Genomic DNA, 24,124 nt, shown 5'->3' on the forward strand with positions numbered 1-24,124 from the left:
AGTCCAGGCTTCCTGATCCCATCTGTGTGTCCAGGTGTAGGGCAGAGACACAAACTTATGGTCTCTGGTCCCCGTGGTTCCTTCTGCATTCTGGCCCAGGTTCTGCCCTGGTTCTGCTGGGCAGCTAAGTATAGGCTAAGGATGACTCTAACCAAATGAACAGGACAGTCAGTCCCGCACACCTCCCCTGTGTAGAGGAAAGGTGCACTGTGGGTGGAGGCCTTTTCTGTTACATCTGAGCTAAACAAGGAAGGAGGTAGCCAAGCTGGGAAACTCCCCTCAACTGAGCTAATGTCCAGGATCTACTCAGACCCTTGTATATGCCTGGTCAAAGCTTTCTCTACTGCATTAGCAGGCTATGAGCAAGGTCTGCAGTTTCCCTTTATTTTCCTTAGCCTCTCCTACTCAAGCAACAAGTTCTTGTAGGGGTCCCTTTGCTTTTTAAGGAATCATTTAAGTCCACTCGTTTTTTGCTCTGTGTGGGGTTACCAGCCATCTGGGAGAAGATAGGAGACCTCCCATAAAGCCCAGGCTCTGTTTTGATCTTCTTGCCTTTCTGTGTTTTCCTCCTGCACACTGGAGCCACTGAGTGAGTAATGCGCTCACTGTAAGCAAGGAAGCCTCCGCAGGGTGGGGGTGGGGCAGCCATTCTGGGTGCAGAGAGTATTTAGCAGACCAGGATGTAAATAAAACAGTGGTTTTTTTAGCTGTGAGCCAGAAACCATTAGTTGTGTTATACAGTAAAATCAACTGGGGATTTCTTAAGAATGCTGATGCCTCAGTCCCACCACAAACCATTGATTGAGAATTTCAACAGGGCGTAGATATCAGATTTTTGAAATTATAATGATGCCTAGTGAGAGCTGAAAGTTAGGACCATGCCTTATGAAATTAATGGTCTGCATTGAAAGAAGAAAGAAAGAAAGAAAGAAAGAAAGAAAGAAAGAAAGAAAGAAAGAAAGAGAAAGAGAAGAAAGAAAGAAAGAAAGAAAGAGAAAGAGAAGAAAGAGAAAGAAAAGAAAGAAAGAAAGAAAGAAAAAGAAAGAAAGAAAACAAGGGAGGGAAGAGGGAAGGGAAAGAAAGAGAGTCTAATTAAAAATATCAAAATAACATAAGAATTATTTTGTTAAGCTTTTGTTTTAGCAATGGATGTTTGTTTGCAATGTAAAATGTTTCTTTTAATGGGTTTCAGTCAAAAAGTTTGAAAAACATTGTTTTAGAGCCTTAGAGGTATTTAATATTGACAAATTTACCTCTCTCAATATTCCTGTGTGAGCACCTGCTGGACAGATTTCAAAATGCTTTTATGTTTCTTGTCAAATACAACTTTTGCAACCGTCCTATGGAGGCCTAGAGAACAGATATCATCATTTTTTTTTTTTAACAGATGAAGGAAACTTGGGGTTGGTGAGGGTAAGCCATTTGTCAAAATCACAATGAGAAAATGACTAAAACAGGGACTCAAACTTTCAGGGCTTCTGATGACTGCTACAGGGCTCAGTCCACCACATCTCACTGCTTCTTCTGATTAGGAGACCCTAGGAGAAAGATACAACTAGAGCATGAGTTGGCTTCAACATTGTAAAAATAATAACTGTTGACTGGCACTTGCTAGTGTCAAGAAATGTGTTTGTGTTACTTCATTTAATTCTCAAAACAATCCAATGAGATAGGTACTATGATTAGCCCCATTGCACAGATGAAGAAACAGGTTATGACCTGCCCAAGGAGCAGAACTGAGCCCTGACAGCAAACCCACACTCTTTATGTGTGCTCTTTATTGCCTCAGTACTGGTTTGTTGCCATTTCTCTAACGTCTACATTCCAGCCTCTAGGGATTGTTTAAATAACAGAGAAATGGCTCTATCTCTTAGTCTGCTCAAGTTGCCATAACAAAATACCATAGGCTGGGTGGCTTAAACACCAAAAGTTTATTTCTCACAGTTCTGGAGACTAGGAAGCCCAAAATCCAGGTGCAGCAGACTCGGTTCCTAGTGAGGGCCCTCCTTCTTCCTGATTCACAGATGGCTGCCTTCTTGCTGTGTGCTCCCATGGTGGGGGGTGGGGGAGGAGAGAAAGAAAGAGAGAGAGAGAGAGCCCAAGGGCAAGAGTTCTTTTCCTCTACTTGTAAGGACACTAATCTTATCATGGAGACCAAGTCCTAATGATCTCATCTAAATCTAATTACTTCCTAAAGGCCCCACATTCAAATATCAGTCATCACATGGGAGGTTAGGGCTTCCACATAAATGGAACTTGGGGGGAACAAAACACTCAGTCTAGTACTTGTAGCTTCCACTCAGCTTTCCTTGTGCATGTGGCTAGAAGTCTACACCTGCAGTGATGAAGTGAGGAAACCCTTCTCTGCCACCTGAGCTACTTTATGGATCCTTGTTCAGACTGTTGATGATGCTCAGTGCCATGAATTGCTGAAATTTCATGATGGGGCTTTGGTAGTCCTGGCTGCAAAGGAACCTGAACACTAACCCTGGAGTGAGATCTTGATGGATTTCTCAGTGGTCTGGAACCCAAAGACATCTTGTTCATGCATGCATTCATTCATTCATTCATTCATTCATCAAATACTAAGGACCATGCTAAACAGTAGAGATAGAATGATGAGCAAAAAATGCTGTCCCTGCCCGAATGGAGGATGCAGTTTGCAGGTAAGTTTTAGAGATGACCTTCCCCTTTAAAGATTGAGGGGGAGGGAGTATTTATTGTGGCTTTCTAATACCTTTACACGGGGGTAAAATGACCAGAGCAATGCAAAGTTCAGGTCAAGTGTAAATAGGAGAGGGCTGGTTGGTTACCTCCTGAGAAGCTTAGAGTGGAAGAATTAGACTTCACATTATCCCATGTGACATTGAGAAACCACACTTCTGCAGAAGTGGGGAACTGCTGCTCTCTGTTGTAAGTCAACTGGGGTTGGATGATCAGGTTGAGTTAAGCCTGGGGCTTCAGGAATAATTTCCTTCTCTGCATGTCCGGGAGGGTACAAGCTTCCAAGCCATCTAGACAGTCAATAAAGTATTTTCTTACGTGAAGAGGATTCAATACTATATAAGAAGGAAATTTGTTGAGTGAGTAAATTAATCATAATTACAATGAATGTTAATATATAGTAGAGATAATTGGAGACGTCAAAATTTTGAGATGAGTATACCCAGAGAAGTACCAAGGATCCCCAGGCTGAGCTGATATCTGAGTTTAACCAGTTCCCAACTCCTAGGATTTGAGGTTCAAAGCAAAGGTTGCTGATGTTAAGACTTTTTTGTTGGTCTTGAGATGTAGCTAACATTAAGGGCAGTGACATTTATCCTTCCCGGATGATGCAATCCAAGATTAAGAAAAGCAGAGAAGAAAACATGTTTCTATTCTCAAGGAATAGAGAATTTGTTGCTTTTCATCAGTGGCTTGAAACTCTGTATTTACCTTATCCTTAACACCTGCTCTTGGAGTCTAAGAGGATACCCAAGAGGTCAAAGATAAGTCTACAGGTGTAAAACTGGAGGAGGGCTGCACCTACTCCAACCAATTGAAGATGGAATTAAAACACACATACTTTGCTGAATATGGCTTATAGATCATACTTTTGTGAGAAATAAACCTTCTGTTGGTGAAAACTACCTTCTTGTTTTTCTTTTAGACTCTGCAGAGGATTGGTAAGAAATTAAAAAAAAAAAAAAAAAAAGAAGAAAAGGGAGGATGATGTAAAATCAATGTGTATCAAGTGTATTGGCTCTTGATTAGAAAATTTAGGGCAGCCCCGGTGGCGCAGCGGTTTAGCGCCGTCTGCAGCCTGGGTTGTGATCCTGGAGATCCAGGATCTAGTCCCACGTCGGGCTTCCTGCATGGAGCCTGCTTCTCCCTCTGCCTGTGTCTCTGCCTCTCTCTGAATGAATAAATAAATAAATCTAAAAAAAAAAAAAAAAAGAAAATTTATATTCTCCATAGTCTATTCAAGTCTGTCCAAAGAATTCATTCCAAAAAATAAAAATAAAAAAAAATAAATAAGAATTCATTCCAAGAGTTCCAGCTTAGTTTTTTTTATTCCTGCACTTAAACAAAATAAAGACGCTGCTATTGTTCTCTCGAGCTGCCAGGAGCCCTGAGGACTTCAGAACATGAAGTTAGTTTCCTACATACACAGATGCCGTGGTCGGAATTGGCTGTGGTACTAGAATGTCACCCAGGCAGGTTGAGGTAAAGCTGCAGGAATGTCATTGAAACTGGGCAGCATTTCAGGTAGAAAATGATTCATCAGATCTTGGCTTGGTGAAGGGTTCAGGTTAATTCATGAGGTGCTATAGGTATTTCTTGCGTTTTTCTCCCCCCCCCAAAACATTCTGAATGATGATGACTTTGTTGTTTATGGCTTACAACTCAGAATGTAATGGCACCTTCTGACTTGCTGCTCTCAGGGTCCTCAACAATTTTGTCTTATCTAAGATGGTAATATTTTAGATTTTTGCAGCTGGAGAATCATTCTGATAGAGGAGCACTTGGAAGGATGAGGGAAAAAAAAGAAAACATATACTTGGGGAAGTAAATGGAATCATGCCAGAGTAACAGAGGTGGGATTCAAATTGGAAATCTGTCAGTTCATGTATAGGGTTTTGACGACACAATAAGTGCCCAACACTGTGCTAATTACTTTGAGGGATTTAAGAGAAAGATAAAACATGATTTTGTGCTTAAGGAACCTGTAATACATTTGAAGAAACAGTTTTTTTTTTCTCATATAAGAAAGAAAACCTTAAACTGCTTATAGTTAAGCACAGGGCTGTAAAGCACTGGATAGCAAAGGGCAGAGCCACTGTGAGCTCTTAAAGTCAGTATAATTCAGGAGAAACAACCTGAATGAGATCTTGAATAGAGGTAACATTTAGGTTAGGTTAGGTTAGGTTAGAGAGGTAGGTATTTCTGATGGGGGAAAGCTTAACCAATAGCACAAGGCCAAAAATCAGAATGATACCTTTATGTGGTGTACATAAGGCCCTAAGGAAATCACTTCATTCTGCTTCATTTTTCTTCACCTCACATGGTACCACTTCATACACTCTGTGCTTAGGTGTTTATACCCTGTCTTCTGCAGTGGGTCGCAGTGGTCAGCTATGTGAGGAAAACATATGGCAGGATTGCATATCTAGATGTGTTTTTGTAGTTGGGTGTTTAGAGAAAGGAAATGATAATGAAATAATTACAAAATATTTTTCAAGGGCCTACTCTGTGGTTGGCATTATTATAGTTGTTAGAGATACAGACATGATCAAGATCCCTTTCATGTAACATATATTCTCTTGTGGGGAGACAGACAATAAACAAAATCAGGAAATATATTCTTTTAGGTAGTGAAAAATGTTATGAAGAAAAATAACTCAGGAGGAGGGGAAAGAGACTGCTAGGTTTAGGTAAGGTTAAAAATAAAATAAAGATTTCCGATTAGCCCTAAACTTCCCCAGAGAAGCCTGGATTGCTACTGGATCATTACTGAAGTCTTTGCTAATGGAGTTCTGGCTTTATTATTAATATTCATCTCATCCATTGACTTTACACAGTATATATATAGTGGACATGGACATTTAGCAAACATTTCACAATAGTAATAAGAATGGCCTTGCTAGACTTGTACCACATTTTTCTCCTTTTTATAATTTTTTTAAATAAAAGATATTGTCACAAGATTTTTATGGAAGGAAAAAAAGGAATCAAGCAGGAGAGGACATTGTAGGTATTGATGACAGTAATATAGTTACCTATACATTAGCTCTATGGAGGAGACTGCAGCTGCATCAAAATTTTGTCAAATGAAAGAGACAGAAAATATTAAACTATAATTATGTGGCCTCGGTATGTCTCATGGCCTGGGGAACCACTGGGCCTAAAATACAAACCAATTCCAAAGGATATGGGTGCATAATAATACACCCATGCATACACACAGGCATAGAGCAACATAAAGTAGCTACTGTACTGAGGAATTACCTGTGTCAGGCATCGTGCAATGCAGTTTGTTTACATTATCTCTAATCCCTAAAACAGCCTTGGAAGGGAGATAATCCCAGTTTACAAAGGAGAAAACAAAGATGAAATGGCTAGCCCAAGGCCATTATAGTTAGTAAATGTCAGAGCTGGGGTGGACGATTCCTTGTTTGTAAGAGGGCATGGAGTGGATGAGTGTGAGTTTAATTAAGGACTCCCTTAGAGTGTATATCTAGCCTGGAATTGGTCCAGGGTGGATTTTCCTGTCCATCCAGATCATCACCCTATTTAAGGGATTCCAGGAACTGGAAGTTTCTGGAACTGACTCTGAATTTATATATGCGGTTTCCTGGACGTATTGGAGGCATAGACTCTGGTGGTAGGGGGTGAGAGGTAGGGGTAGAGGTGGTGGTGGAGGTATACATTGGGCATTTTTTTCATTATCTCATACACCTGCAAAACTGCATATATGTGTGCTGCTCAGGCCCTTAAAACTTGGAAGTGCTTTGCCATGGGCTGGCGTGATGGCAACTTAGTTTGGAGCCAATCATCAGCTCATCTAAAGCTGACTCAAACCCTGACTTGTGTGTATCTAACTAAAATATAGGGGATAATGAATATTTATTGGATGTAGTTGATTTTGTAAACTTTCAAAGCATAGGAAATGAATAATAATTTAAAGTAGGTTTGATGGTGAAAAGATTGGGTAGTTGGGTGTTTGGAGAAAGGAAAAGATAATGAAATTCTAAAAGATAATGACTCTTTCATTATAGTTCTTTAAAATTCACAACAATTAAATTTATTAGTCAGGTACTATTATATTCTTATTTTATAGATGGAGACAATGAGGCACAAGGAGATTAAATTACTTGCCCAGGGTCACCCAAGGTGTAAGTGGCGGTCTTACAAGTTGCCTAACTCCAGAGCCTGTTCTGTTAACCGCCATTCTAGGTGGTTGCCTCTAAACCTCTCTGCTGTAGCCAATCCTACACTACACAATTGGATCTTGGGGTGGAAGAACAGATGTTCAGGGATATAACTATTGATTTCTGTGAATTCACCCACCTGACCACTGCTGCAAATTGGGTTCTCTTTCAGTACACAGGGACAGAATGCCTCTAAAAGGCTTGGAATTGTCATCTCCATTGAATGATATGATCAGCCTGAAACATTAGTGTATTCTCTCTGGGCAGCAAACCTGATAAAGCACCATTATTGCCATAGTATTTGAGATGTTGGAGAAACCCACAAGGGAAAGGACTTGATAGAAAATATGACTGTTGTTGGACCCCGGCTGCCAAGGGAAGCAAAAGGGTGTTTTTTTGTTTTTTTAATGAATTTCCCTTTGGTTTTCTCTCTTGGCAGAAGGATTCAGTCTTCCCACTGAGGCTTTTCAGTTTGTTTCTAGCACAGCTAATTGTGTTTATTTGTCTCCAGAATCACATGCCTGCCTCCTCTCCCTTGCCTTTTCTTAAGGTCTCTTGCTTGCTTTGTACTACAGTTACTGCCAAAAATGTTCTCCTCACCTGGGAGCCAGTTGGCTGACAACACAGAGTAGATGTTGGGAGGCCAACTCTGTCTCTCCAGAGGGTTAACTTGGCTTCTGGCATCCAAGCCCACCTCAGGGGAGAGGGAGAGAAATTATATAAGCTGGCTGTGAAAGGCACATGCTATTTGCCTTGTCTGCACCCACTTGGTCCATCAGTGTTAGGAGCAGAGCAGAAAGCAAGTAAATACTATTGATTGTGTGAAGAAGAGAGCTTCGCTGGTTCAAGTTCAAGAAATTGATTCCCTATTTTTCTTATCAAAACAAGCATCACATTGACTTTTCTGCTTAATACTCTCCTTTGTCTTTGGGAATCATTGACATTTACTTGACTCTCAAACCTCAGTCTTTTTTTTTTTCTTCATCATTCCCCATGCAGTCCTATCACAGAAGCCACATAACCCATGGAGAACTACACAGTTCCTACTTAATCGTCTCACAGTGGAGCTCTAAAATATGACACCTATCAGGAGGTCGGTGAGCAAGAGCTTAGAAATTCCACCCTTGGGGGCACCTGGGTGGCTCAGTTGGTTGAGCGTTGACTCTTGGTTTTGGCTCAGGTCGTGATCTCAGGGTTGTGGGATTGAAACCCAGGTCAGACTCCACTCTCAGCATGGAGTCTGCTTGAGATTCTCCCCTCCCTGCCCCCTTCTCTCTCTCAAATAAATAAAAATCTTTTAAAAATAAAAAATAAATTCCTCCTTTGGCTTTCTCTGGGACATGCCAGCAAGGATTCAGCTGATGTCCTTTTCAGGGCGTATGGATTTTCTTTAAATATTTATTTCATCAATATTTCAAAACAGTTTTTCATGATTGCTCCAACTTCTACTTTTTAAAAAAAGTCAAGCGGGGAAAGTGGTGGACTGCAAGTCTCTTAGCTCTCTATCGTAGAATCAACTTGGGGATGACAAATACATGGCTCTGTGCCATGGCTCCCACCTGAGCCTGGTGTCCCTTCAGAGCCTATGGCAGTAAATCAAACACAGCACTTTTCCCTCTGAGTTCAGCCCAGGCCTAGAATGCCTCTCAGCACAGGACCCTAGGAAGCCCTTACCAAAGAGGTTGGCATGAGAGTTGAAATCTATTTGCTGTCTCCAAAGTAAATGGTCTTTAAAGCTCTCCCTGCACTATAATCCCTTGAGTCTTTCTGCCTGGGGTCACATTTGGTCTTTAACAGTTAGGGACCAGCTCTCTTCTTTCAGCCAGAATCAGATCAAAGGTCAGGAGGGAGAGGTTACCACCATCTGGAAAACAGATGACAATGGAAAATGTTTTAAATGTTGATGGTTCATGGAAGATTTGGAGGTGGTGACTTTCCAATCCATAGTAGGTTCCTGTGGATTTCCATAACACAAACCCAAAGTCGATTCAGTTTGTAGATTGTTGGTTAGTCAGTAAGACTAACTAAGATCATTCTTTTCATGGGAGAAATGGAATGCTTAATGCTTAAGGGGCATAGAAAGGAAATGGCAGCCCAGAGCCTGTCCTTAAGAGTTCCTAATCTAGCAGTTGTATTAAGCTGAATTTAGTGAATGAGAAGTGAAAACAAGAAACTTTGTGCTTCATTGTAATTAACTTACTCTCAGCTGACTACCAATCCTTTTTACTTCTGAAGAAATTTGGAGGTTGTTAAGTTAATGCCTGTGAAGTGACAAGACTTCCTTGACAGATGTTTTAAGTACTCATGATCATATTATAGATAATGTACTAAACAGTAGGAATAGCCTGGGCCAGTCTATAGTCACTAGAAAAAATTACCCTCTGATAAACCGTGTGGGCAGAGGCTGCGAGGGCTGCTCCAGGCCTGGCCATCTCTAGGAAGATTGACAGAGGGTCAGGCTGCCCTCTGGGTGGTCAAGAGCAGGCTGTATGTGTCAAGTGTGGTTTTCTCTTGTTTTAACCAACAGTACATTCTTTTGCAAGCAAAAGTCAAACCAAGGTTCATTTTGGAATGCTCTGATTTATTAGCAGATCTGCAGAGGCCCTTTTCTACTTCAGAAGTCTCAACTGGATATGAGGGGGTAGGGGAAAGGGAAAAACCACATAGGTCAACAAAGCATTACTCTGGCCCAGTATTTTAAAGGTATTTTTTAAAAATCAGGTTAGGTTTAGAGCCCTGCTTCCTGCTTTTATCTAGCAATGCTTATCTAAAAATCATACTTCAACTGAAATCACTTCTTGTTTACGACCATTCTTTACCTCCTCCATCCTTTTGGATGTCATATAAAAAGAGGCCAAAAACCATCATTTGCTGTTTTTGGGAATGTCCAAAGTAGTTGAATTCTCTGCCTGGGATGAGTGGCTGGTGAGGCTGAAATAATAGCAAGCCTGGGGGATAATTGCAACTTTTCAGTAGATACTACCGTCCTTTGTGGAAGGGAGCGCCGGGGTGGTGGAAATGGAACTGCAAGTACTGACCTTGAGTTTTCTGGTAACAATCAGTGCTTGTCTCTTCCCAAGACCATATGATCTATGGAACTTGCCTGAATTGCTTCTGGCTGGTACTGCATCTTTTGTTTTCTAAAGGCACTCTTGGGGTGTGAAAGTGCATCCCTTTGGAGTTAAAATCATCTGATTTAAAAGGATCTTGTTTGAATGTGAAATGGATGATGAACTTAAATAATGTGGGCTGTTATACACAAAATCAGCTTGAAATTTGGAAGTGACACTTTCTGGACCTGTAGTCCTCTTGTCTTAGGCTTATAGTTACATTTGTTTTTTTATTTTTTCAACTTTAATTCAGGAATCTCAAGTTGTTGGCCTTTATTATTCTCCATTTACAGATGGCACTGTTGGTGCCAGAAGGATTGTGGTTTATTTTTAAGTATGTGATTCATTTAATTTGAGTAGGATTTGGGTCTTCTTCCTTCTGGTGCCTTTGGCCTCCAAGATCAATACAATCTCAAAGTAGAAAAAATTGTCCATTTTTTAATAGTATTTATATAATGGATATGCCTTGTTTACATTAATGATAATGTATCAACTGCAATATAGTTTTGACTAATCAAAATCTTCAGTTAAGCTAATTGTTACTGACACATTGCACTTTGAAAAAAAAAACTATCAAAACAGGAAAATAAAGTCCTACGAGAACTTTTATTTGAAAGCAACTTCCCAGTAAGGCTCTAGGCACACCGTAGACACTGTCCACAATCTTTCTGATCATTGGTACCTTCGTTATCCAAGCTATCTAATGATCACTGATATCTAGAAGGAGCTAAAGGACTTGCACAGTTCTGAATTATACAAATTATTTTCACTTACACATTTAGGAAAGTTAGCTAATACATTTCAGAATAAATGAGGTTGAAACAGCATTTCTTGAGTAGTATAGAAGTTCAGGGCATAGCCTCTGGAGCAATACCATCTGGGTACAGATTCTGGCTCTACCACTTCCCAGCCAGGTGGTCCCTTCCCTTGGGCAAGAGATTTGACCTTTTGCCTCATCTGTATTCCATTTAATAGAGTTGTGAGGAATAAACAAGTTAATAAGATGCAAAGAACTTAGAAGTGTTCCTCGCATAGAGTAAGAGCTTACTATATGTCATTCATACATGTCAGTAATAGTTATTATTGGCAACTGGATAAAAGGAGTACCAGGTTAAACTGAGGGAAAAAAAATATATGGTTTCTGGGAGCTACTCAGTGAGATAGAAACAAGGAGTGTGGGACAGAAGGAAGGTCAGTGGAGGAAGCAGCTCTGTTCTGTTTGGTTGTGTTCATTTTGAGGTATGCACAAATGAGCAAAGGTATCAAATGGACATTGAGAATAAATGGACATGCCAGATAAGAACTAAGTTTTCTGTGTACTACAGATTCTCTCCTTGGTTTTCTTTCTTTTTTCTTTTTTCTTTTTTTCTTTTTTTTTAAGATTTATTTATTTAGGGGATCCCTGGGTGGCACAGCGGTTTAGCACCTGCCTTTGGCCCAGGGTGCGATCCTGGAGACCCGGGATCGAGTCCCACGTCGGGCTCCCGGTGCATGGAGCCTGCTTCTCCCTCTGCCTATGTCTCTGTCTCTGTCTCTCTCTCTCTGTGAGTGTGTGTGACTATCATAAATTAAAAAAAATTATTTATTTATTCACAAGAGACACAGAGAAAGAAAGTGGCAGAGACATAGGCAGAAGGAGAAGCAGACTCCTCACAGTGAGCCCAATGCAAGACTTGATCCCAGATCCTGGGATCATGACCTGAGCTGAAGGCAGGTGCCCAAGCACTGAGCTACCCAGGCATCCCTCTCATTGGCTTTCTTATGGATTTCTTGTGAGCTCTCCAAAAATACTGAATTCCATGTGCTTCAGAATTTCTATTTGAACAATATTGAACAAAATAATGGCACATAGTGGACACTCGGCCAATAATTTTTTAAAAGAATAATTGCTTTCATAAGGTGCTAAGTAGCTTGCATAAAGGTAATGTGTGGACGATATAGATGGATGGAATGATAGACAGATAGATAGCTAGATTGAGATGTTGACATAGAAACTAGGAAATTTAAGACTAGTATACTGTCAGTGTGTCTTTCTTTCACCAATTCATTTATTCATTCTTAAAATATTTACTGCTTACTTACTATATGCCAAATCCTGTTCTAGGTTCAGGGATACATCCGTGAACAAAATAGACAAAAATCCCCCTGCTGGTTTAGTAGCCAGGCCAGGAAGGACAGACAAGAAACATAATAAATAAAAATAATAGATTATTTTTTAGCCACTATTAAGGTGGCTACAAAAAAAAAAAAAAAGCCAGATAATAACAAATGTTATTGTTAACAAATGTTGCCAAAGATGCTGAAGAATTGGAACCCTTGTGTACTATTCGCTGGATTGTAAAATGGTGCAGGCAGTATGGAAAACAGTATGGCAGGTCTTTAAAAAATTAGAAAATAGAATTACTGGGGTGCCTGGGTGGCCCAGTCACTTAAATGTCTGACTCTTGATTTTGGCTCAGGTCATGATCTCAGGATCGTGAGATCTGAGCCCTATGTCGGGCTCCGCACTCAGTGGAGAGTCTGCTTGAAATTATCTCTCTCCTTCTCCCTCTTCCTCTCCCCCCGACTCTCTCTGTCTCTCTTTCTCAAATAAATAAATAAATCTTCAAAAAACTAGAATTACCAATGATGGAACAATTCCACTTCTGAGTATATAGTAGTTCCCCTCCCCCGTATCTGTAGGGGCTACATTCCAAGACCCCCAGTAGATGCCTGAAACTGCCTGTTCACTATACATAGTGAACTCTATGTATATCCTATACACAAATACTTATGATAATGTTTAACATAAATTAGGCAAACAGAGAGATGAACAATAACTAATAAAATAGAACAGTTATAACAATATACTATAACAAAGTTATGTGAATGTGTTCTGTCTCAGAATACCTTGTGGTACTGTCCTCAGCATTCTTGTAATATGAGAGGATAACATGCTCACGTGATGAGATGAAGTGAGGTGAATGATGCAGGCATTGTGATGTAGCATTAGGCTCCTATGGACCTTCTGAGGATACATCAGAAGGATAATCATTTGCTTCTGAACCACAGTTGACTGCCGAAACTTAAACTGCAGAAAGCGGGATCCCTGGGTGGCACAGCGGTTTGGCGCCTGCCTTTGGCCCAGAGCGCGATCCTGGAGACCCGGGATCGGATCCCACGTCGGGCTCCCGGTGCATGGAGCCTGCTTCTCCCTCTGCCTGTGTCTCTGCCTCTCTCTCTCTATCTCTGTGACTATCATAAATAAATTTAAAAAAATTTTTTTAAAAACTGCAGAAAGCAAGTTCTTAAGAACTGAAAGCAGGTTCTCAAAGAGATACTTGCACACCTATGTTCATAGCAGTGTTACTCACCTTAGCTGAAAGGTGGAAGCACTCAAATGTCCACTGACAAATGAGTGGATAACCAAAATATGGTATATACATACAATGAAATATTATTCAGTTTTTAAAAGGAAGGAAATTCTGACAAACACTACAACATGGATGAATCCAGAGGACATGATGCTAAGTGAAATAAGCCAGTCACAAAAAGACAAATGCTGCATGCCTCCATGTATATGAAGTATCTGGAGTAGCAAATTCATAGAGACAGAAAGTAGAAGGGTGTTTTCCAGGGGCTGGAGGAAGGAGGAATGGGGAGTTGCTATTTAATGGCTATAGAGTTTCAGTTTTGCAAGATGAAAATAGTTCTGGATATTGGGTATACAACAATGTGAATGTGCTTAACCTACTGTACTATACACTTAGAAAGGGTTAAGCTGGAAATTTTCATTAGGTATATTTTGCCACAATTAAAAATCTATGAGAAAGAAAGTAATGTATGAAGTGAAAAGTACTACAGAAAACAAAAAGTAAAGCAGAGTAAGGGGTTCTAGAGGGCTGGGGAGAATGCAAATGATATTAAATCAGTAGTGTGGTGGGGATGCCTCTTTGAGAAGGAGCAATTTGAGCAAGGACTGGAGAAATTCTCTCTTGGTGCTGTTAGAGTCTATGTCTTCCAGGGCCCACAGGTGGTATGTGGCTATGCCAACGCAGTGACCAAGTGGTACATAGCTGTACAGTTTATGGTGGCGGGCAGCTGACACAGAAACCATGGCCGTGGGCATTTCAACTCAATTGGAAAAACAATCCAGGCACTCAGGTGGCACTTGCACAGATTATAATCAGATGTCATCTGAGACTCGAGGTCATGTTACAGTAAAGAGAAATGGTTGTTCTCATGCTTGGTCCTTTCTAAAATCAAACTCCATAACATAGAAACAACAATCAGGAGTTTGAGTTTTTAGTGTCTCCTAAGTTTGCGTGTTGTTTAGCCCATTTCCAATATGAGTTTTAAGTCCTTCATAGGACTAGGATTTTCAGGGCTTCAGCTGACCTTTCTGTCAACCCATAACTGGGGTGGGTGCGGGGGGGAGTAGCTCAAGAGTACTTATTTTAGTTACTGTCTCTCTGGTAGGTCATATGGCCTGGAATGGTGAGCTGCTTATAAAAATCCTGTGACCTGGACATGTTTTATTACTAATTTATGAGGCTGTTATAAATAGGTATCAACTTGCTATCATTTAAACCAATACTTTGTACTCATGAGTAAAATGCAAAGAGGTTTACAGCATTGGGTTCTTGAATTGATTTTCCCACATCTCACCAGTTAATCTTTTCCATGGCTAGTAAAAACAAAAGAAGTATAATCAGGATGTATCTCTGCTCTGAAATCAGGAAGAGTCCTTCACAATGCCCTCATCTCCACACCACTGAACTTGGATCTATGGGTGGACAGGCACCTTGTCTCACCACAATCCTGTCCCTGGCCAAGGATTCTAGAGCTATACTGGCAGCCATTGGAAACACATATGCTGTCTTTGCCTCTCTCCCCAAGCTAGAGTTGTGCAGTGATTGCTGAGGTCTAGGGACTATTGGGGACTAGATAGAAAGAGGAGAAATGGATTCCTTCCCAAGTCCTGCCAACACTGATGGCAGTAAGCCTTGGTTGACCGGTTTGTAACATAGTTATCTGCTCAATGTTTGATTTCTTTTACATCTGAATGTATTTGCCTTGATCTTTATACACAGATGCTGCCTGTGGTCATTTAGCCCCAAGAAGTTATCAAGCTCAAGGATATATATATATATATATCACATAAAAGTGAGACTTAGCCTCCTGTGTCTAAGTCTGTAAATTGTACCTCCATTTTCTCCCAACATACAGTGTTGATGGTAGTGATGGGTTTCTCTTTACCCTCATGGTGAAATGATAATGCACAGGAATGCAGCAGCCACTAGGTGTATACTGTTGTTATGAGATCTATATGTCATTAGATGGTGATAGCAGTGCTTGGTACCAAAAGAAGGGAAGCTCAGTGGCATCTTCAATCAGCATTCCCTGGGATCTGCTCTGGGCAAATATCTGCACCAAATTTAGTGTATAGAGACTGCTGGTGGGAGAGGAGGATGGAGTGGGTAGACTCAGGCTAAGTCTCAGTTTTACCTGTTCTATATGTGTGTGTGTGTGTGTGTGTGTGTGTGTATATATATATACATATATATATATACCTGCTCTATATGCATATATATATGCATATATATATGTCTATATATATAGACACTTCCACATAAACACACTCATATATACACCCATACACATAAATACACATATACATTTTAAAATCTGAAGTATATGTGACATGTTAAGAATTGACAATTGTTTGTTGTATTATCCTCCAAATTAGTCTGTATACTTTAAATATTTCATAATTTCAAAATGAAAGAAAGTCACAAGGCATGCTTAGGAATAGCAAATGGCATAGATCAGTGGTTTTCAAACAACATCACCCTTGGTAACAAATATGCTTTATTTTAGGAACCAGGAGTTGCATGACGGTACTTATCCTTAATGTGAAGTGCACTCTGACATGTTCTATTCTATTTACTCTGTTATGTTCTGCATGAATTGAAGCAGTGAATGATGTTTGAAGATGTAGATTATAATCAGGGCACAGAAAGCTTTGACTGCCAGCCTGGGGAATTTGAGCTCTCATTGGCAGAGAGAAGAAGACTCCCAGTGGCTTTGGGGCATATCATCATCAGAACCAAACTTTAGTCAAGTCAAATAATATGGAACGGGGGCCAGAGACTGGAGGATGCAAGCTCAGTTGGGAACTTATCACCATAATATTTTGGGGACAGTATATGAGCTTCCAGGGGAATGAAAAGAAGGAATAGGTTTTGGATATGCAGCAACTTAAAAAAAGGTGGGGAGGGTAGAGGGTTAATGACAGATTTGAAGGAAGGAGGAGGAAAAGGAAATATTCCAGTTTGATTTCAAGGCTAGGTGACTGGGAGACTGGTCATACCAGTCACAAAACTAGGTACATCAGTTGTTTGGTTTTAAACACACAATGCTTAATGTGGGACATCCAAATGTATAATGTGGAGTCTTGGTGGAGGTTAAAAGGCATGGATTCATAATGGTCTCATAATATTTCATGACTGTCTCTAGCGGTACATAGTAGCCGGTGAGGAAAGAGAGAAATATGGTATAATCATGGTGGGGCTGACCCAGCGAAAGGCTAGAGGGTGAAGAGTGCTGGCCAAGGTAGAAATGAAATGAGGCTTTGCCAGGCATAGAGGGGTACAGCTAACACTGGCAAAGTGTGTGCTTGTTCAGGGAACCAGGACAGTCTGTTCTGGCTTCTTGTATGCAACAAGGATAAAAAAGTAGGTTTCCTAATCTGCTAACTCTTGCTCCAATGTTATTTTACTTTATCTTTTTTTCTGCGTGGGCTCTCTATTTCCGGCATCTTTGCTTAGGTATTCTTGGGCACAAAAGTACCAATGGTAAGAGGAGATAGACCAGGAGTGACGTGGTGACTAGAAATCAGTTAATAGTTTAAACACTGCTATGGATACCTACCACGTAGATGAACCACACAGAGATATACAACATCCAATTCAAATGTTGTTTCCTTTTGAAAAATACCTCACATTTCCGTTATCAAAGATCTCACTGGTTTTACTCTTAGAAGCAAAGAGGGCCAAAGGAGAATCTTATTTCCCTTTGTCTTAAACAATGATCTATTGACACATTCTGGGGCACCTTTACTGTGATAGTTGCTGATAGGAGAAAGGATGAGTAAGTCAGTGTTCCTGTCTCAAGGAGCTTGCAACTGAATACATAGGAGAGACAAGGCTTTCTATACACACAGCAGTGAAATAGTGCTTGGGTCTGGATATTCTGCTTACCAAATGTGTGGAATAGATAGATAAGTGTTCAGGGAGAAATCAAGGTGGCCTGGAGGTTGACCTTCATAGTCAATGTAGAATTGAATTAAGGCCTTGAGAATATCTAAAGAGAAACTGAGAATGAAGAGACTTGCCTTAAAAAAAAAAAAAAAAAAAAGTGACTTGCTTGGGAGCAAATAAAAAGTCTGGGTCTTGGGACTACCAAGAGAGTGGACTGCATTAGCTGCAAAAGGGTTAATGTTTCATTGCTAGGGAAACTGCATTCCTTATATTGTGCTCCAGCCTGGGCTTAATTTGTTATCAGATTCTTCTGCTATGGAAAGTACATTTCCCAGATTTATTTCCTGCCAGTGGAATCTGCAGCTCTCTTCAGGGTTCACCTGGGTTGGCCCCAGTCCCAGCAGAACTGCGGGTGGGTGATGAAGCTTCCTGCAGGCGAGAGGCTGGACCAAGCTGAGAGGCTGCGTTACTGTGCCAGACCATACCTAACAAAGCCTGTAGTTACACTCTTAACAGAAAGTCTGGGGGGACTCCTGTCCCTAGGCATTAATTAACAGGCATTTCAGACAGCAGAGCTTACCTCTACCCAAACAAGAAGTCTCTGAAGAAAAGCGAGCATCACACCCAGCTAACCTGTTGATTGACTTTGGACTGTTTGATGTGTTCTAAACTGTTCCCAGCTCCCCTCAAATCCTCCCACTAGAATTAAACACAGATACTATTTATTGACTATGAAAGGGGTGTTCTGTGTCTGTAATGATGCATTGTGAAAACAGTACCTGTTCAAGTGAGAAGATGACCTGAGATTTGGGAAGTATAGGAAGTAACAATAAAGAAAATGCAGGAATCCTAGCCAGAGGGTTTCAGCTGGAAAGAAAAACTAGGAGGAAATACAGTCTGCTCATCTTCCCCAGAGCACAGCAGCAAATGAATGTTGTCTTTTCTTTCTCCTATCAATATTATGGGGATCCACAGAAGAAGAGATTCAGAGGTGGAAAGGTCACTGATCCCAGAAGGTGACACATGTTTCTGGCTTATCTGTGGCACTCAGGAGCACCTCCTTTTTTTACAGGCAGGGTTCAGCCATGCCAGGTTCCCATGTGGTCAGGGATTGACATATTAAAGCCATTTAGGGTTTGTGTGCTATGATAAAGTCGTTAGACAATATTGCAGCCTTTCCCAATCTAAGAGAACATGATTGCCTCCTTAACAGTAGATGTTACATATTTTCCCCCTTCAAATCCCATACAACCATTATCTTACATTATGGCAAGTATAGATAGGTTGCTTCTAATAATAATTTTATTTGTATGGAATGCTAACTAGTACTAGAGCTCAAAATCCACAGAATACTGCAAATAAGTGTATATTTCTCTGTAATACTGGGGTGTTTTGGGGGGGAGGGGGAAGGGAGAGTGTCTTAAGATGTATTGTACTAATTAATCATGTCTTACCAAGTTTACATACTTATGTCAAATATTCCTATGTGTAGAATAGCATTAACCATTTTTCCAATTACAAAAGTAGTAAATGTTCATTGCTAAAAAGTATTGTAACGAGGGGCGCCTGAGTGGCTCAGTCGGTTGCTTCTGATTCTTCATTTCAGGGTCATGATCTCAGGGTCTGGGATTGAGCCCCTATGTGGGGCTCCACACTCATTGCGGAGTCTGTTTGAGGATTTCTCACTTCCCTTCCCCCTCCCCACTCATACATCCATGTGTGCACTCTCTCAAAAATAAATCTTAAAAATAAAATACTCTAGTGATAGTATCTACCCTAGAAGAGAAGTAAAATTCCCCATAATCCTACCACTTAACAATGTCTGTATTAATGTTTTGATTATTTGCAGTTGCATGCCTATTCTGTGCTACATGTATATGTTTACAAAAAGGGGACATATTCTTTTTATTTTCTTCTCCCTTGTAACAATGTCCTTCATTCATTCTATTTATTCAGCAAATCCCTGTTGAGTACCTACTGTGTGCTAGTCAGTCCCTGTTCTAAGTGCAGGGGAGACTACAGGGAAAAAACAAGGGAAAACATTCATATTTCACATGAATCTTTCTAGAACAATAAATGTTAAATATTTGCATAATTATTTTAATAGGTGTATAGTATTCTATTGTATAGATTTATCAGAATTTATGAAGTCAGATCTCTTATTGTTAGATATTGAGATGTTATTTATGATTGTTAGGTTTTCTTAAATATGGAGAGAATATGCATTGACTGTTTGTGAATCTGAATTCATGTCAAAATTATCTCTGCTAATAACAAGATTCTGCTGCTAGTGCCACTCTTTAAAATGACTTTATAAACACTGATAAGCTACATGGCAGATGTGACTACATAGATCAATGTGGGGCCAGCAGCCTCTCACTTGACGGATGCCTGGAAATCCTGGAGGTGTTTGAGGCTGTTTGCAACTTCATGTCTGTGTCTGTTAGGCCAAAGGCTGTTCAAAGCAAAGTTCTAGTCCTTACAAATGGACCCTAAATTGGAGTTTTGGCTGTTGTTTCTTCCTCAACCCTTTATAGTTATGCATTGATGTGTGACGCTGGGCTTCTGTGGATTCTGGAAGCATTTCTTCTGCTCTTTGATGGAAATTGCCACTCTTTTGTTCTCTGTCCAGCAACCAGCAGGCCACCTTCCTGCCATCTGTGGGAGCCCCCCCGCCCCACAGTGACATGAGGTGATGTCATAGGATTTGTTTGTTGGTGATTTCAGCACACTGTTTGATCTCCCATACAAAGCAAAACATAGCCTAGATGAATTGCAGAATTCTACAGCTTGTAGAGATTAACCCCATTTTTATGGACAAGGACACCAAGTATAGAGAGGTTGTGTGATTTGTCTAAAGTCCCATAGTTAGGGGTAGAGCTGGAACTAGAAGTTGGAATTTCATTCATTCACTCATTCATTCATTCATTCATACATGAGAGAAAGCACACACATAAGTAGGGAGAGAGGTAGAGGGGGAGGGAGAGAGAGAATCTCAAGAGACTCCACACTAAGTGGAGAGCTCATGCTGGGGATCAGTCACACAACCCTGAGATCATGACCTGAGCAGAAATCAAGAGTCAGAAGCTTAACCAACTCAGCTACCCAGGCACCCCTAGAAATTGGGATTTCTACATTCTCATCTGGTGCTTTTCTAGGGAATCAGCTATTCCAAGCTTGGTTTCCATTAAAGTAGGTAATAGACTAGGGAACACCATTGCTTTGAAGCACTTCTATTTAGCCTCCAGATACCATATCATCAGTACTATGTCTGTTTGCCAAGTATAGAGCTTTTCATTTAATCCTCTACTTTGTTAATCAAGGAAAGACTTTTTAGATTAACATGCTACAGATAGAACAGAATTCAGTGACTATTCTCAATATCTGTGTGCTTTCCTCCAACAGTTTGATAAATGACCTTAGTTTATGGTCATTATGATTTGAATGTCTCACCACACCAGTTCTGCAAAGCCAGACATAAGATGAAAGAGGCCCACTGGGCTTATGACCACTTTTATCTGGGTTACAGACCTACCTGGATTGTCCAATGGATTTCAATTAGATTTTATGGAAGTTACATTTTCTTCTCTTAGAATCTGATTTACAAATAGACTCAGTGGCAATGCAATGAGTTTTGTGATACTGATTGCTTTTGTAAGGCCAACTACAAATTATCTTTGTTAATGGAGCAGAGCAGTTTTACAGCAGCATATCTGAAGTTTCATATCATAATCTGGATTTAGAGTGCAGTTTTTGAGAGCATAATGGTTAAGGGCTCAGACTCTAGGGACAACTGCTTTCGGTTACCTGCTGGCTCTGGGACTTATGGTATAGCCTTAGGCAAATTGCTTAATCTTTCTGTGCTTCTATTTCCTCAACTGTAAAATGGGAATGATGACAATAGTACTAATGCCAGATAGTTGTTAGGAAGCTTATTTTTTTTATATAAAAAGATTTTATTTATTTATTCATGAAAGAGATAGAGAGGGAGGTAGAGACACAGGCAGAGTGAGAAGCAGACTCCCTGAGGGTAGCCCAATGCAGGACTGGATCCTGGGACTCCAGGATCATGCCCTGAGCCAAAGGCAGATACTCAACCACTGAGAAACCCAGGCTTCCCAGTTGTTAGGAAGTTTAAATGAGCTAATATTTGCAGTATACCCAGAATACTGTTGGGCATGTGATAAACACACAAGTGTTTGTTATTATTCTGACATTTTCATTCCATTCAGTCATATATTCAACAACAATTTGTTGGCACATCTATGTGCTAGGCATAGTGGTAGGTGATAAAAGATTCTCAAGCCCTCAAAGGGTCTTACAGTTTATTGGACAGAGATTATACAAGCACACCTCAAAGATATTGCAGATTTGGCTCCACACAACCAAAGTAAAGTGAGTACTGCAATAAGGTCAGTCAGATGATTTCTGTGGTTTCCTAGCACATACAAAAGTTACATTTATACTATTGTCTATTAAGTATATAATAGCATTGTCTTTTTTTTAAAGTACATACTTTTATTTAAAAAAATTTTATTGCTAAAAACTGCTAATCATCATCTGAGCTTTCAGTGAGTTGTAATCTTTTTTGATGGTAGAGGTCTTGCTCAGTGGCTGCTGACTGATTAGGGTGGTGGCTGCTGAAGGCTGGGGTGGCTGTGGCAATTTCCTAAAATAAGATAACAATGAAGTTTGCCTCATCAATGGACTCTTCCTTTCATGAACGATTTCTCTATAGCATATGATTCTGTTTAATAGTGTTATTTTGACCTCTTTCCATGAATGTTCTTAATGACATCTAGAATCATGAATCCTTTCCAGGAGGTTTTCAGTTTACTTTGCCCAGAACCATCAGAGGAATTTGTATCTATGGCAGCTATAGCCTTATGAAATGTGAATTAAATAATATATAATTTAATTTATATTATCAATTTTATAACTTTATTTACAAACTAGAGAATTTAATTATGAATTAAATAATAAGACTTGAGAATTAAATTTACTCCTTGATCCATGGGCTGCAGAATGGATCTTGTGTTAGCAGGCATGAGAACATTAACCTTGCTGTTCATCTCATCTCTGTCAGAGCTCTTGGGTGATCATTGTCAATGAGCAGTAATATTTTGAAAGGAATTTTTTTTTTTTTTTTTGAGTAGCAGATCTCAGTAGTGGGCTTAAAATATTCAATAAGCCGGGATCCCTGGGTGGCTCAGCGGTTTGGCACCTGCCTTCAGCCCAGGGCATGATCCCAGAGTCTGGAATCGAGTCCCGCGTCGGGCTCCCTGCCTGGAGCCTGCTTCTCCCTCTGCCTGTGTCTCTGCTTCTCTCTCTCTCTCTGTCTCTCATGAATAAATAAATATAAAATCTTAAAAAAAATATTCAATAAGCCATATTATAAATAGATGTGCTATGATCCAGGCTTTGTTATTCCATTTATAGAGCACAGGGAAAGTAGACTGTGTATAATTCATAAGAGCTCTAGGATTTTTGGAGTGGTCAGTGAACACTGGTTTCAATCTAAAATCACCAGCTGCATTAGCCCCTAACAAGAGGGTCAGACTGTCCTGTGCAGCTTTGAAGCCAGGTACTAACTTCTCTGTAGCTACGAAAATCCTAAATGGAATTTCCAATAGAAGGCTGTTTCATCTACACTGAAAATGTGTTATTTAGTGCAGCCACCTTCTTTATCTTAGCTAGACTTTCTGGGTAACTTACTGCAACTTCTACATCAGCACTTGCTGCTTCGCCTAGCGCTTTTATGTTATGGAGATGGCTTCTTTCCTTAAACTTCAAAACCAACCTCTGCTAGCTCCAAACTTTTTTTCTTCTTCTGAAGCTTCCTCACCTCTCTCAGCCTTCATAGAATTGAAGAGAGTTAAGGTCTTGCTCTGGTTTAGGTTTAGGCTTAAAGGAATGTTGTGGCTGGTTTGATCTTCTACCTAGACTGCTCAAACTTTCTCGACATCAGCAATAAGGCAGTTTCACTTTCTTTTCATTTGGGTGTTCACTGGAGTAGCACTTCTGATTTCCTTCAAGAACTTCTCCTTTGCGTTTACGACTTGACTAACTGTTTGGTGCAGGAGGCCCAGCTCTGGGCCCATCTTGGCTTTCAACTTCTGCACAAGCTTAATCTTTTCTAGCTTTTGATTTAAAGTGAGAGATGTGTGACTCCTCCTTTCACCTGAATACTTAGAGGCCACTGTAGATTTATTAATTGGCCTAATTTCAATATGTCATGTCTCAGAGGAGAGGCAAGCCCAAGGAGGGGAAGAGAGACTAGGGACTGGCCAGCCCATGGAGCAATCGATATACACCTGTATTGATTAAGTTTGCAGTCTTATATGGGGACCATACATGGCACCCCAAAACAAATACCATAGTAACAGCAAAGATCACTGATCAAAGATCATTTTAACAAATATGATAATAATGAAAAAGTTGGAAATATTACAAGAATTACCACAATTTGACACATACACAAAGTGAGCAAGTGAGCAAATGCTGTTGGAAAGAATAGTGCTGACAGACTTGCTGGATACAGTGCTGCCACAAACCTAAACAGGCTTTACCTGTTCTTCTCTTTCTAATTTGTCTAACATTAATTATCTTTAATTTTTCTAAATAATTTTAAAAGAGCATCTGAAATAAAACTTTAAGATTGGACTCCTAAATAATCCAAAACATGATGTAACATTTTTAAACACTTTCTTGTACAAATACTACCTGAATTCATGGTACAGATATCATACTTCTATTATTAAAATAGAGTTAAATAATAGCTCATATTAAGATAGAACTTCAAATTCCCATGACATTATAATCTGAGTCTAATTCAAACTCTATGAAAGCAGCTGGGGAAGGT

At 40.1% G+C, this 24,124-nt stretch overlaps 1 protein-coding gene and 2 long non-coding RNA genes across 6 annotated transcripts in view; 1 reads left to right on the top strand and 2 right to left on the bottom strand.

Moving 5' to 3' along the window:
• PAQR8 (progestin and adipoQ receptor family member 8) overlaps nucleotides 1-24,124 on the top strand; it is a 95,119-nt gene that overhangs the window by 56,512 nt on the left and 14,483 nt on the right. The gene's annotated exons all lie outside the window — the stretch shown is intronic.
• LOC112641740 (uncharacterized) overlaps nucleotides 1,342-24,124 on the bottom strand; it is a 28,358-nt gene continuing 5,575 nt past the window's right edge. The window contains exons 2-3 of the long non-coding RNA XR_003124812.3: nucleotides 2,814-3,059; nucleotides 1,342-1,538 (exon numbers count right to left, since the gene is read on the bottom strand). This is a non-coding gene — a long non-coding RNA (uncharacterized LOC112641740). The remainder of the gene's footprint in view (nucleotides 1,539-2,813; nucleotides 3,060-24,124) is intronic.
• Nucleotides 3,657-13,033, bottom strand: LOC125752214 (uncharacterized). The gene is made up of 3 exons (XR_007401177.1): nucleotides 12,911-13,033; nucleotides 7,512-7,605; nucleotides 3,657-3,917 (listed from the first exon to the last, which is right to left on the bottom strand). It is a non-coding gene; the product is annotated as an uncharacterized LOC125752214 (long non-coding RNA).

Source organism: Canis lupus, chromosome 12 (genome assembly GCF_003254725.2).
Source record: "Canis lupus dingo isolate Sandy chromosome 12, ASM325472v2, whole genome shotgun sequence".
NCBI lineage: Eukaryota > Metazoa > Chordata > Mammalia > Carnivora > Canidae > Canis > Canis lupus.